This window comes from Ranitomeya variabilis, chromosome 7 (genome assembly GCF_051348905.1).
Source record: "Ranitomeya variabilis isolate aRanVar5 chromosome 7, aRanVar5.hap1, whole genome shotgun sequence".
NCBI classification, from domain to species: domain Eukaryota; kingdom Metazoa; phylum Chordata; class Amphibia; order Anura; family Dendrobatidae; genus Ranitomeya; species Ranitomeya variabilis.
The window spans coordinates 152,195,469-152,207,199 of NC_135238.1; positions in this window are offsets into that span (position 1 = coordinate 152,195,469).

An 11,731-nucleotide genomic window follows, 5' to 3' on the forward strand; every position below is an offset into this window, starting at 1 on the left:
AATGGGGTCCGTCGGGTAGCAGAGCTCAGCACAACAAGACTGTCATTGCCGTACTCTGCACATGCGCCCCGTCAATAGAGTTTTATCTATTTGCTGATTTCACTTAGTTGCATGATGAGCTGCATGTAGAGGGGGGCCACATGGGCTGGAAGCCAGTGGTATTGCTTTTAGTGTGCTCAGTCCCGGCCACAACGTCTGCCACCTTCCGCTGAATTGAGGTGCCTTATACTCAGGGCGGCAGTAGGCAATGGGGCTGCAAGAGAGAAGGCACAAGTGTAGGCTGCAGGTGGGGGGGTGATCTCAGCACAAGATGTCGCTTTCTGCTGAAGTGTGCTTCTATGTAACAGTGCATAAACGTCTACAAGTATCTCCCCAGCTCAGTAAGTGTTAAACAGATAGGTACGGGACAGTAGGAGATAAGGCACAAGTATAGGCTGCAGGCAGGGAGTGATCCCAGCATGGGAAAACGTTTTCTGCTGAGGAGTACTTCAGTGAAACAATGCACAGATGTCCACAGCTATCTCCAGCCCAGTATGTGTCAGACTGGTGGGTGTGGGGCAGCAGGAGACAAGGCACAGAAGTACAGGCTGCAGGCGGGGAGTGATCCCAACACGTGAGACGGTCCCTGCTGGAGTGTGCCTCAGTATAACAGTGCACAGATCTTTATTCCAGGTGTCAGGGGATTAAGCCGGGGCTCTGACGGAGTTGTACAGTCTCTCCCGACCGAAGCTAGACCTGGGGCAGTGTGACGTCACCGTGAGGGAGCTGTTCCTGCTCCTGCTTATAATGGCGGCGATTGGCGCCAAAATACAGTCCCGGAGGTGGGGGAGAGAGGACAAGAACCGCCGCTGTTTCAATCTCCCGCAGGCCTCTGCACTTCACCCACGTCTGGCAGAGCTGGGACGGAGGAGGTGAGAGAGAGGGGATGATAGGGACGGGCGGTGTGGTGGTTTCCCCTGTGTGAGTGGACCGGACCGCCGCAGCCTCTGTGTGGCGCTGGCTGCTGGAGAGCGGGTGGTCTCCTCCTGCGCAATCAACGATCCCCGACTCACCAGACCTGTCGCCAAGAGCCTCTATCCCCCTCCCTGCCTCACAGTCGCGGTCACCTCGGGGCTCTGCAGCGTGATGCTCCTCTGTTGTGGAAACTCCTTCACTGCAGGGGCTGCAGAGGGAGACAAAGATGGCGCCGTCCGGCTGCGGCGCCGCGCGTTCCCGCCGGCAGCTTCACTCCACGGCACTTCTCACAGCGCCGGACTCAGGCGGCGCCTGTTCAGCGACCCCCTATGTTCTCAGATGTGGTGTTCCCAGGGGCTTGGATGCAATTTTGGGGTCCCCAGGCAGAAAGTACTGGGGAGCTCTTGTTACCCACGTCTGCTCCGCTCAGGCTCCAGACCACGCCCCCATAACGTGAATTTTAAAATGTTTTTCATTGATTCCAAAAGTCAAGAATTTGCTTCCAGAGAAATAATTTTCTTGCCTACATAAAGCAAAAGAATAAATGTCAGCTAAGACCAATGGAGAACATACAATGCAAAAATTGAAATGCTACATGTGTTCTACTTACTTTGATTTGGTGTCTTCCAAAAATTAATGAGTAAAGGCCTCACATGTTCTTCAATGTTTTACTAATGGCATCCATTCTTGATAGAAGGTCCAAAATATCCTCAAAATTCAACACTTAGAAAGTGCTCCTTTGTCAAGAATGGCAATATTTTTTCAGTTCTTCTACAAAGTGCATGAGTCATAGCTTAACCCATGCAATACGTAAGAAGTGTACATCCTAGGTTATGCGTAGGCACACAAATTCACAATAATGCAGTAGCATCTAATCTGTAATAAGAGCTTTGACCGTACTTATCATTGTAAAATGTGAGGGTATTGCACAGACCGCAACCAGTTGGTTCAACAAATATTTTGTACCGTATTTGGCTTGAGGATAACAGATTTAAGCATCTGCCAAAAAAGAATTGCATGGATCAAGGATGGTCTTTCGTTTCTTAACTGAAATACAAAAGATTAGTTTGTAGTTTTAAAAATGCAATCTCAATGTAAAGATTCTCAGCTTTCTGATACATGATGATTGCATATTGTCTACATTCAAAGCTTTGAAAATTTGATAGAATGCTTGAGCAATTGCTTACCACCCAGTTGGATTATGACCTGAATTCTTCAATGTCTTCCTAGGAATCCAAGAGTCCAGGAACAACTTCCAGGTAAGGATCTTCCTGTTCTACAAAAAAGCAAAACCAAAAAATATATTTGGACAAAAAGGGAAGATGATATCCAAACATTTAAATATTACTTTAGTTCTACTGACCTTGATTTGTTTTTGTTTTTTTAAATGTTCAATAAAATCCACACATCTTCTTGAAGGTTCTTCTGAGTGAAACTTTTCTTGATGGAAGGTCCAAAGCAACTTCGTAATCCAACATTCAAAAGATGACCCTTTGACAAAAGCAGAAGATCCCTTCCAAGGTTCCTCTAGAACATGCATTAGCTATGCTATGGCTCATGCAATGAGCAACAAATTATTGCTCATAGCTCTGTGCATGCACATAGTTTCACAACAATGCACTAAAACAAGTCTTTGACAAGAACCTTTACTGCATTTATCAATGCGAAATGTGTGGGCATAGCATAGGAAAAACCAAGCACTTGAGCATGACCTTCTTCTCATAAATAGCCTGAGGATAACATGGTTCAGTGACTCCAAAAAGGGGAATTGCCTGGATCGAGAACGGTCCCTTGTTTTTCTAACGAAAACACAGCAGTTTAGCTTGTAGTAATAAGAACGAAATCTCAATATAGAGCCTCTCAGCTTTCTGACAAATGATGATTGAATATAATTTACAGTCATAGCTTTGAACATGTAATTGAATGGTGGAATAAATACTTACCATCCAACTGAAGCATAACGTGAATTTTAAAATGTTTTTCATTGATTCCAAGAGTCCAGAATTTGCTTCCAGAGTAATAATTTTCTTGCCTACACAAAGCAAAACAAAAAATGTCAGCTAAGACCAATGGAGAAAATACAATGCAAAAAATGAAATACTAAATTTGTTCTGCTTACTTTGATTTGGTGTCTTCCAAAGATTAATGAGTAAAAGCCTCACATGTTCTTCAATGTTTTTCTAATGGCATCCATTCTTGATAGAAGGTCCAAAATATCCTCAAAATTCAACACTTAGAAGGTGCTCCTTTGTCAAGAATAGAAGTATTTTTTCAGTTCTTCTACAAAGTGCATGAGCCATAGCTTAACCCATGCAATACTTAAGAAATGTATATCCTAGATTATGCGCAGGCACACAAATTTACAACAATGCAGTTGCAACTAATCTGTAATAAGAGCTATTACCATACTTATCATTGTAAAATGTGAGGGTATTCCACAGAAGCAACCAGTTGGGTCAACAAATATTTCAGACCGTATTTGGCTTGAGGATAACAGATTTAAGCAACTGCCAAAAGAGAATTGCATGGATCGAGGATGGTCTTTCATTTCTTAACTGAAATACAAAAGATTAGTTTGTAGTAATAAAAATGCAATCTCAATGTAAAGATTCTCAGCTTTCTGATACATGATGATTGCATATTTTCTACATTCAAAGCTTTGAAAATTTGATAGAATGCTTGAGCAATTGCTTACCACACAGTTGGAATATGACCTGAATTCTTTAATGTCTTCCTAGGAATCCAAGAGTCCAGGAACAGCTTCCAGGTAAGGATCTTCCTGTTCTATAAAAAAGCAAAACCAAAAAATATATTTGGACAAAAAGGGAAGATGATATCCAAACACTTAAATATTACTTTAGTTCTACTGACCTTGATTTGTTGTTTTTTTTAAAAATGTTCAATAAAATCCACACATCTTCTTGAAGGTTCTTCTGAGTGAAACTTTTCTTGATGGAAGGTCCAAAGCGACTTCGTAATCCAACATTCAAAAGACGACCCTTTGACAAAAGCAGAAAATCCCTTCCAAGGTTCTTCTAAAACATGCATTAGCTATGCTATGGCTCATGAAATGATCAAAAAGCTATTGCTCATAGCTCTGTGCATGCACATAGTTTCACAACAATGCAGTAAAACAACTCTTTGACAAGAACCTTTACTGCATTTATCAATGTGAAATGTGTGGGCATTGCATAGGAACAACCAAGCACTTGAACATGACCTTCTTCCCATAAATAGCCTGAGGATAACATGGTTCAGTGACTCCAAAAAGGGGAATTGCCTGGATCGAGGACGGTCCCTTGTTTTTCTAACGAAAACACAGCAGTTTAGCTTGTAGTAATAAAAACGAAATCTCAATGTAGAGCCTCTCAGCTTTCTGACAAATGATGATTGAATATAATTTACAGTCATAGCTTTGTACATGTAATTGAATGGTGGAATAAATACTTACCATCCAAATGAAGCATAACGTGAATTTTAAAATGTTTTTCATTGATTCCAAGAGTCCAGAATTTGCTTCCAGAGTACTAATTTTCTTGCCTCCACAAAGCAAAACTAAAAATGTCAGCTAAGACCAATGGAGAAAATACAATGCAAAAAATGAAATACTAAATTTGTTCTGCTTACTTTGATTTCATGTATTCCAAAGATTAATGAGTAAAGGCCTCACATGTTCTTCAATGTTTTTCTAATGGCATCCATTCTTGATAGAAGGTCCAAAATATCCTCAAAATTCAACACTTAGAAGGTGCTCCTTTGTCAAGAATAGCAGTATTTTTTCAGTTCTTCTACAAAGTGCATGAGCCATAGCTTAACCCATGCAATACTTAAGAAATGTACATCCTAGATTATGCGCAGGCACACAAATTCACAACAATGCAGTTGCAACTAATCTGTAATAAGAGCTATTACCGTACTTATCATTGTAAAATGTGAGGGTATTGCACAGAAGCAACCAGTTGGGTCAACAAATATTTTGGACCGTATTTGGCTTGAGGATAACAGATTTAAGCAACTGCCAAAAGAGAATTGCATGGATCGAGGATGGTCTTTCATTTCTTAACTGAAAAACAAAAAATTAGTTTGTAGTAATAAAAATGCAATCTCAATGTAAAGATTCTCAGCTTTCTGATACATGATGATTGCATATTGTCTACATTCAAAGCTTTGAAAATCTGATTGAATGCTTGAGCAATTGCTTACCACCCAGTTGGATTATGACCTGAATTCTTCAATGTCTTCCTAGGAATCCAAGAGTCCAGGAACCGCTTCCAGGTAAGGATCTTCCTGTTCTATAAAAAAAGCAAAACCAAAAAAAAATATATTTGGACAAAAAGGGAAGATGATATCCAAACATTTAAATATTACATTAGTTCTACTTACCTTGATTTGTTGTTTTGTTTTAAAAATGTTCAATAAAATCCACACATCTTCTTGAAGGTTCTTCTGAGTGAAACTTTTCTTGATGGAAGGTCCAAAGCGACTTCGTAATCCAACATTCAAAAGATGACCCTTTGACAAAAGCAGAAGATCCCTTCCAAGGTTCTTCTAGAACATGCATTAGCTATGCTATGGCTCATGCAATGAGCAACAAATTATTGCTCAAAGCTCTGTGCATGCACATAGTTTCACAACAATGCAGTAAAACAAGTCTTTGACAAGAAACTTTACTGCATTTATCAATGTGAAATGTGTGGGCATAACATAGAAACAAACAAGCACTTGAACATGACCTTCTTCCCATAAATAGCCTGAGGATAACATGTTTCAGTGACTCCAAAGAGGGGAATTGCCTGGATCGAGAACGGTCCCTTGTTTTTCTAACGAAAACACAGCAGTTTAGCTTGTAGTAATAAAAATGAAATCTCAATGTAGAGCCTCTCAGCTTTCTGACAAATGATGATTGAATATAATTTACAGTCATAGCTTTGCATATGTAATTGAATGGTGGAATAAATACTTACCATCCAACTGAAGCATAACGTGAATTTTAAAATGTTTTTCATTGATTCCAAGAGTCCAGAATTTGCTTCCAGAATAATAATTTTCTTGCCTACACAAAGCAAAACAAAAAAGGTCAGCTAAGACCAATGGAGAAAATACAATGCAAAAATTGAAATACTAAATTTGTTCTGCTTACTTTGATTTGGGGTCTTCCAAAGATTAATGAGTAAAGGCCTCACATGTTCTTCAATGTTTTTCTAATGGCATCCATTCTTGATAGAAGGTCCAAAATATCCTTAAAATTCAACACTTAGAAGGTGCTCCTTTGTCAAGAATAGCAGTATTTTTTCAGTTCTTCTACAAAGTGCATGAGCCATAGCTTAACCCATGCAATACTTAAGAAATGTACATCCTAGGTTATGCGCAGGCACACAAATTCACAACAATGCAGTTGCAACTAATCTGTAATAAGAGCTAATACCGTACCTATCATTGTAAAATGTGAGGGTATTGCACAGAAGCAACCAGTTGGGTCAACAAATATTTCGGACCGTATTTGGCTAGAGGATAACAGATTTAAGCAACTGCCAAAAGAGAATTGCATGGATCGAGGATGGTCTTTCATTTCTTAACTGAAATACAAAAGATTAGTTTGTAGTAATAAAAATGCAATCTCAATGTAAAGATTCTCAGCTTTCTGATACATGATGATTGCATATTGTCTACATTCAAAGCTTTGAAAATTTGATAGAATGCTTGAGCAATTGCTTACCACCCAGTTGGAATATGACCTGAATTCTTCAATGTCTTCCTAGGACTCCAAGAGTCCAGGAACAGCTTCCAGGTAAGGATCTTCCTGTTCTATAAAAAGCAAAACCAAAAAATATATTTGGACAAAAAGGGAAGATGATATCCAAACATTTAAATATTACTTTAGTTCTACTGACCTTGATTTGTTTTTGTTTTTTTAAATGTTCAATAAAATCCATACATCTTCTTGAAGGTTCTTCTGAGTGAAACTTTTCTTGATGGAAGGTCCAAAGCAACTTCGTAATCCAACATTCAAAAGATGACCCTTTGACAAAAGCAGAAGATCCCTTCCAAGGTTCCTCTAGAACATGCATTAGCTATGCTATGGCTCATGCAATGAGCAACAAATTATTGCTCATAGCTCTGTGCATGCACATAGTTTCACAACAATGCAGTAAAACAAGTCTTTGACAAGAACCTTTACTGCATTTATCAATGTGAAATGTGTGGGCATAGCATAGGAACAACCAAGCTCTTGAACATGACCTTCTTCCCATAAATAGCCTGAGGATAACATGGTTCAGTGACTCCAAAAAGGGGAATTGCCTGGATCGAGGACGGTCCCTTGTTTTTCTAACGAAAACACAGCAGTTTAGCTTGTAGTAATAAAAACGAAATCTCAATGTAGAGCCTCTCAGCTTTCTGACAAATGATGATTGAATATAATTTACAGTCATAGCTTTGTACATGTAACTGAATGGTGGAATAAATACTTACCATCCAACTGAAGCATAACGTGAATTTTAAAATGTTTTTCATTGATTCCAAGAGTCCAGAATTTGCTTCCAGAGTAATAATTTTCTTGCCTACACAAAGCAAAACAAAAAATGTCAGCTAAGACCAATGGAGAAAATACAATGCAAAAAATGAAATACTAAATTTGTTCTGCTTACTTTGATTTCGTGTCTTCCAAAGATTAATGAGTAAAGGCCTCACATGTTCTTCAATGTTTTTCTAATGGCATCCATTCTTGATAGAAGGTCCAAAATATCCTCAAAATTCAACACTTAGAACAGTGATGGCGAACCTATGACACGCGTGTCAGTGCTGACACGCGTAGTCATTTTCAGTGACACGCCGGCCGCCGGCCGCGGCCCCATAGAAATTGCTTCTTTCCCAGGGTCTGAAGGAGAGGAAACTCTCCTTCAGGCCCTGGGAACCATATTAATATGTAAAATAAAGAATTAAAATAAAAAATATTGCTATACTCACCTGTCCGACGCAGCCTGGACGTCCGCGAGGGAACCGGCAGCGTTGTTTGCTTAAAAATCGCGGTTTTCCTTCCTTCCTTGAAGTCCCGGCTTGTGATTGGTTGCGTGCCGCCCATGTGACCGAGACGCGACCAATCACAGCAAGCCGTGACGTAATTTTAGGTCCTTCAGGATTTTAAAATTACGTTCCGGCGTTGTGATTGGTTGCGTCGCCCATGTGACCGCACGCAACCAATCACAACGCCGGAACGTAATTTTAAAATCCTGAAGGACCTAAAATTACGTCACGGCTTGCTGTGATTGGTCGCGTCTCGGTCACATGGGCGGCACGCAACCAATCACAAGCCGGGACTTCAAGTAAGGAAGGAAAACCGCGAATTTTAAGCAAACAACGCTGCCGGTTCCCTCGCGGACGTCCAGGCTGCGTCGGACAGGTGAGTATAGCAATATTTTTTATTTTAATTCTTTATTTTACACACATTAATGTTGTTTCGATACCGATACCCGATACCACAAAAGTATCGGATCTCGGTATCGGAATTCCGATACAGCAAATATCGGCCGATACCCGATACTTGCGGTATCGGAATACTAAACAATGGCATCCGATCCGATTTTTTATCGGATCGGATGCCATGCAGGAGGGTCTGTGGGTCCAAACAACAGAGCTCCGGTGCAGAGCGTCTAGGCCTGGGACTTCCGGTAGGCCAGGCGCAGCTCCCGGAAGTCCCAGGCCTCTGCGTCGGATCTGTGTTGTTTGGGCGACATTGCGCTGCTCCTTGCTGCGCCGACCAGAAGTCCCAGGCTGCACTTCTGAGGCCTGAGGAGATAGCTGTCTGGAGGCCCTGTGATCGCTGTCTGGAGGCCCTGTGATCGCTGTCTGGAGGCCCTGTGATCGCTGTCTGGACTCAGGCCCTGTGATTGCTGTCTGGACTCAGGCCCTGTGATAGCTGTCTGGACTCAGGCCCTGTGATAGCTGTCTGGACTCAGGCCCTGTGATAGCTGTCTGGACTCAGGCCCTGTGATAGCTGTCTGGACTCAGGCCCTGTGATAGCTGTCTGGACTCAGGCCCTGTGATTGCTGTCTGGACTCAGGCACTGTGATAGCTGTCTGGACTCAGGCACTGTGATAGCTGTCTGGACTCAGGCCCTGTGATTGCTGTCTGGACTCAGGCCCTGTGATAGCTGTCTGGACTCAGGCCCTGTGATTGCTGTCTGGACTCAGGCCCTGTGATAGCTGTCTGGACTCAGGCCCTGTGATAGCTGTCTGGACTCAGGCCCTGTGATAGCTGTCTGGACTCAGGCCCTGTGATAGCTGTCTGGACTCAGGCCCTGTGATAGCTGTCTGGACTCAGGCCCTGTGATAGCTGTCTGGACTCAGGCCCTGTGATAGCTGTCTGGACTCAGGCCCTGTGATTGCTGTCTGGACTCAGGCCCTGTGATTGCTGTCTGGACTCAGGCCCTGTGATTGCTGTCTGGACTCAGGCCCTGTGATTGCTGTCTGGACTCAGGCCCTGTGATTGCTGTCTGGACTCAGGCCCTGTGATTGCTGTCTGGACTCAGGCCCTGTGATTGCTGTCTGGACTCAGGCCCTGTGATTGCTGTCTGGACTCAGGCCCTGTGATTGCTGTCTGGACTCAGGCCCTGTGATTGCTGTCTGGAGGCCCTGTGACTACTACAGCAACCATCATCCAGTGAATTGTGGGGTGTCATTGGCCATTACTGAGATAAGTGAGAGGGAGGCATCAGTGATGGCGAACCTGTGGCAGTCCAGCTGTTGCAAAACTACAATTCCCATCATGGCTGGCCATTCAAAGCAAAGGCTTTGGCTGTAAAGACATGATGGGAATTGTAGTTTTGCAACAGCTGGAGTGCCACAGGTTCGCTGGAAGAATTCCCCCTCCCCCTCACTTATCTTAGTTCACGGCACCCCACACAAGTTAAATAATAGCAAGACCAACAAAAGAAACCAACTGACAGATGAACAAAGAAGTCACTAAGCAGGTAAGTTAATTCTAATTATACATATTTGTTATTTAAACTATACATGTCGCAAAATTATGTTTTTTTATCAAGGTGACACACCACCCAAGTTATGCTCGGTTTTTTGGCGAATTTTGACACACCGAGCTCAAAAGGTTGCCCATCACTGACTTAGAAGGTGCTCCTTTGTCAAGAATAACAGTATTTTTTCAGTTCTTCTACAAAGTGCATGAGCCATAGCTTAACCCATGCAATACTTAAGAAATGTACATCCTAGATTATGCGCAGGCACACAAATTCACAACAATGCAGTTGCAACTAATCTGTAATAAGAGCTATTACCGTACTTATCATTGTAAAATGTGAGGGTATTGCACAGAAGCAACCAGTTGGGTCAACAAATATTTTGGACCGTATTTGGCTTGAGGATAACAGATTTAAGCAACTGCCAAAAGAGAATTGCATGGAACGAGGATGGTCTTTCATTTCTTAACTGAAAAACAAAAGATTAGTTTGTAGTAATAAAAATGCAATCTCAATGAAAAGATTCTCAGCTTTCTGATACATGATGATTGCATATTGTCTACATTCAAAGCTTTGAAAATCTGATTGAATGCTTGAGCAATTGCTTACCACCCAGTTGGATTATGACCTGAATTCTTCAATGTCTTCCTAGGAATCCAAGAGTCCAGGAACCGCTTCCAGGTAAGGATCTTCCTGTTCTATAAAAAAACAAAACCAAAAAATATATTTGGACAAAAAGGGAAGATGATATCCAAACATTTAAATATTACATTAGTTCTACTTACCTTGATTTGTTGTTTTGTTTTAAAAATGTTCAATAAAATCCACACATCTTCTTGAAGGTTCTTCTGAGTGAAACTTTTCTTGATGGAAGGTCCAAAGCGACTTCGTAATCCAACATTCAAAAGATGACCCTTTGACAAAAGCAGAAGATCCCTTCCAAGGTTCTTTGTCATGAATCCCCAATGGCTAGGGATAGCACAGGACAAGCAAAGTACAAATAGATAACGGACGAGCTCTAGGGTGATGGAACCTGGGCTGACCGCTGCCCTACGCCTGACAAACGCAACTAGAGATAGCCAGGGAGCGTGCCTACGTTGGTTCTAGACGCCACGCACCAGCCTAAGAGCTAACTAGTACTGCAGAGAAAATAAAGACCTCACTTGCCTCCAGAGGAATGAACCCCAAAAGATATAGTTGCCCCCTCACATGTATTGACGGTGAAATGAGAGGAAGGCACACACATAGAGATGATATATATAGTTTTAGCAAATAGAGGCCCGCTGAAAACTAGAAAGCAGAACGATACAAAAGGGGACTGAGCGGTCAGCAAAAAACCCTAATCAAAAAAACCATCCTGAGATTACAAGAACCCATGTGCCAACTCATGGCACATGGGGAGAACCTCAGTCCACTAGAGCTACCAGCTAGCATAGAGACATAATAAGCAAGCTGGACAAAAAACCAAACAACTGAAAATCAGCACTTAGCTTATCCTGAAAGATCTGGGAGCAGGTAGGCAGGAACCAAACAGAGCACATCTGAATACATTGATAGCCGGCAAGGGAATGACAGAAAGGCCAGGTAAAATAGGAAACACCCAGCCTCTGATGGACAGGTGGAAACCAAAGGCCGCAACCCACCAAAGTCACCCAGTACCAGCAGTAACCACCAGAGGGAGCCCACAAACAGAATCCACAACAGTACCCCCCCCTTGAGGAGGGGTCACCGAACCCTCACGAGAACCCCCAGGGCGATCAGGGTGAGCTCTATGGAAGGCGCGGACCAAATCAGTCGCATGAACAT